Genomic DNA, 4,203 nt, shown 5'->3' on the forward strand with positions numbered 1-4,203 from the left:
GGGGTGCTTGAAGATGGACAGCTTGGAGAAAAAGCTTGCAGAGAACACTGCAAGTTCCCCCTTCTTTAAGAATCAATAAACAATCTTGTTTTTGGCTTTTTTTTTTTTCTCATACTTCACATGATCTTTAAAAGCTGTTTGCTTATTGAAAATATTGGGCGAAATTTGGGTCGTAGTTGGCATGGATTTCTAGTCTGTTAGATTGAAATAATTATTAGGTCCGGACATCGGACGTAGCTCTACATCCGGAGGTCAATAACATGTCGTCACGTGCTCTTATTTTTTACCGCGCGGCCCGACGACCTGACCTGGATCGGAACCCGGTATTGTTATATTCGGGTATTGTTAGGTATTGCTAGGTATTGTTAGGTACTGCTTGGCAATAACGAGAAATACCGCTCTGTCAAGACCAATACCAAGCAATATCAAGCAATACCGAGCAAAACTGGGGTATTGTTCGGTATTGCTAGGCATTGGTCTTGACAGAATGATATTTTTCGTTATTGCCGAGTAATATCGAGCAATACCTGGCAATATCATGGTATGTACAAATCAGTCAATAAATAATAATTTCGGGTCGGGTAATCGGGCCTCGCGGTAAAGAGTAATAGCACGTGGCACTAATTTAGTGGCGTTCGAACGTGGAGCTATGTCAAGACATCGGACTTAATAAAAATTTGTTAGATTGAAATGATTGTAATATATGATTAATTATTAAAATATTAAAATTTTGGAGGTGAAATGTGTCCCTACATGAATTAATTATTCTGTGTGGTTGTGGAATGTTGTTTAGAAATCAATAAGAATGTGCAACTTCACCTTTGTGCTAGATATTATTTTTCGGCATCGTTGATGTGGCACATTCTAATTTGTCACCGGATAATGTTATTAGTCTAGCCTTTGCACAGAATAATTTCTACCTTACACGACCCTTTTTAATAGGCTTGGTGTTATGAGAATTTTATTAATAGAACTTGCAAGATTTCACAGAAGAAAAAATACTGAGAAAATCGAGAATGAAGAAAGGAGAGATTTTTAGGGAGAGGAATTTGAAGATTTTACTACCAGCTGTAAGTACCCCCAAATGATGTGCTGTACGAAAATTGTCTTTTAATTATGTATTTGTAAGAAAAGTTGCATTATTTACCTCATAAAAATAAATGAGAAATGCATGAGAATACCTTTGATATATATGTGGAAGTTTTAAGTATGAGCATTTATGAGTATATGGTAGTGTAAGTTATCTATTAAGGTTTTGTTTGAGATGATTTTTTTTTTACTATTTTTTAAAATAGAGTTTTAATACAAAAAATTTAGCCTAAGTATTAGAAATGATCAACATTTTGAGATGGGGAAAGTTGGTCTTGTGATTGGCCGAATGGACCCTTTGGCGAGTATGCCTCATGGTGAGCTAGTCAATCTTCGAGCAAGTGGGCCTTGCCGTTTTGGCTAGTTTATTGTGCCCTCTTGACTTCATTGTGGATGTAGCAAGTTCTCCTCTATTTTGGCTGGTTTATTATTATGTGCGGAGCCTGGATTGAAAAAATCATTTGGATATATGAGTGTGCATATTATGTACATATTTGTATATATAGTGTGTATTAAATTTATATATATATTATGTGTACATTCACAGTTAGAACGATTTTTTGTGTTCGGACTCCGTACAAAATTATTTCTGCCAATTATGTCGGCTTGTCCGAAGTTAGACTTTTGGAATATTTGGGCGTACAACCCAAGACCCATCAAGTACATTTGGCATTTTATACTTGTAGGGGTGTCAATATTGGATACGACCCGAAAACCCGTCTCTAACCCGACCAAAAAATTTCGGGTTTGTGTTGACCCGAACCCAAACCAGGTCGGGTTCAGGTTAAGGTTTTCGACCCGTTTGCAAAATCAGGTCAGGTTCGGGTTAAGGTTTTCGACCCGAACCCGACATGTGACCCGAAATTGACACCCCTATATACTTGCATGCATAGGTGTTTTTAAGTTGATATCTAGTCAGATTCTATTGAGAGGACTTCATATCAACACACAAAAGTTAGATTTTAGCTTTATTTCAATTCAATTTCAAATTTAAATGATCCAAAAAAAGATTCATGAACGTAATTACCATTCTTATATGCAAAGCTGACAGCACATTGTTCATTTCAATCCACCATTGATCTATTCTAATTTCTCCTTTTATGAGTTGCTTGTGGCCACAAGCTAGAGACAATAAGTTCCCAGTGACCTTCACCTCTACTCTTCATATAAAAAGGTTGAACGCTCCAACCTTTACAACATAAAATAATAATTCATCCGAACCAAGTCTATGCAGACATAGCCTCTCTAATACTTTTTTTATTCAATATAGTTACCCAAAGGATGGAGAAAATGTCTTGAGAAGTCTTAAATGAATAGTTTTTTCATTATATTCTCATTTTCCTAGTAATCGGGCAACTTCCTCTTATGATACAATGATCTTCTCCTGCATGTCGCAATTGATTGGATCTTTTAGGTAGCATTATTAGGTGATTATGTGACATCCTAACATCACTTCCTTTCACATGTGTTTAGCTTTGTGTCACACATGTACATATAGGTGAACTTTTTTTTTTTTAATAGATCTCATATATCTCTGATATATTTTTTATGCCTTTCTTGTGGTGCTAAAATCCCTACAAACAGTGTCAAAGGGTCATTTTAGGGATTCGTTTTTCTCGTACAGTGTTCTCTTATCTCTTTTGCCTATTTAGAGATACAATTCTCTTTTATACACTCTGTTCTCTATCGTTCAGCATTGGGTATGTAGCACCGGGGAGCTCATGTACACAACACCAGGGCGTTATACAGTAAAAGAAAATTGTCTGCAAAGCATCCGAACCCAAGTAGGGAGTGAACCCCCCGCACCCCCTAGCGAGCACGAGATACTTGAGGTATGAGGTAACAGAACAATCCGATTTCACACATAACATACATCACAAGCAAGCATCATCACCCTCTCGGAGATCCTTTCAACCTCCATCAACATACTGATATCAGTATACGGCTCCAATAATACTTTTCTAAGGAATCCAAGAGACAAGAAAAGTCAACAAGTAAGATAGCCATCTCCTCTATCAACAGGCATCCAATGATTGTTAATGGATAACATCAAAACTTAATGTTTGAAAATTTGTATGAGCTCTCAAACCTTAATGTTTGAAAATTTGTATGAGCTCTCAAACCTTAATGTTTGAAAATTTGTATGAGCTCTCAAACCTTAATGTTTGAAAATTTGTATGAGCTCTCAAACCTTAATGTTTGAAAATTTGTATGAGCTCTCAAACCTTAATGTTTGAAAATTTGTATGAGCTCTGAGTAGATGAAATCTTTCATACCTGCTTACACTTGAGATATCCTATTTATAAAATCATGACTTTAAATGATAAGAATCTGATTTATCATGTTTTAATATTTATTTTTGTTCATTAATACATACATATTTTGTCTTTATTTATTGAAATAGTTATTGAAAAAGTTCTTAAATATATAAAGAAAATTTTTCATTCACTGCATTTCTTAAGCTTGTCATTGCATTAAACATCTTTTATAGAAAAATTACAATTTTCTTAGCCATCTCCTAAGCATTTTCACACATCGATTATTAGTTTTGGACTTTAAGATAAAGGTACATAAAATAAAAAATAATGTAAAACGATTTTCTAGGATTAGATGAGGGGCATTTAAAGAATATTCACAAAAATATTTTTGAGAATAAGATTTTAGATCTTAAGATTTTGTCCGTGCAAGAGAATGCTAATGTTATGTGTGAAAAAGTGCCTGGTGATATTAAGAATATTGCAAAAGATGTCCTTGGAGTTTCAAAGGGAAAATATCCTAATAGTAAAAATAGTTGGTGATGGAATCCAAATGTGTAAGAAAAGATTAAAAATAAAAAGTTTTGTTATAAAAATTGGTTTAATTTTTAAAAATTCTGATAATTGGGAAATATATAAAGTGGCTCATAAGGATGCTAAGAAAGCAATTTGCGATACAAAGACATCAGCTTTTAGTGATTTATATAATATATTAGATACTAAAGAGGGAGAAAGATATATGTATAAGTTAGTTAAAGAAAGAGATAGGAGTATTAAGGATTTAGTTCAAGTGAAGTGTATTAAGGATGAAGATAAAAAAATACTTTTCTTAGAAGATAGTATTCAACAAAGGTGGATG

The sequence above is a fragment of the Dendrobium catenatum genome, unplaced genomic scaffold (genome assembly GCF_001605985.2).
Source record: "Dendrobium catenatum unplaced genomic scaffold, ASM160598v2 fragScaff_scaffold_1639, whole genome shotgun sequence".
Taxonomy (NCBI): domain Eukaryota; kingdom Viridiplantae; phylum Streptophyta; class Magnoliopsida; order Asparagales; family Orchidaceae; genus Dendrobium; species Dendrobium catenatum.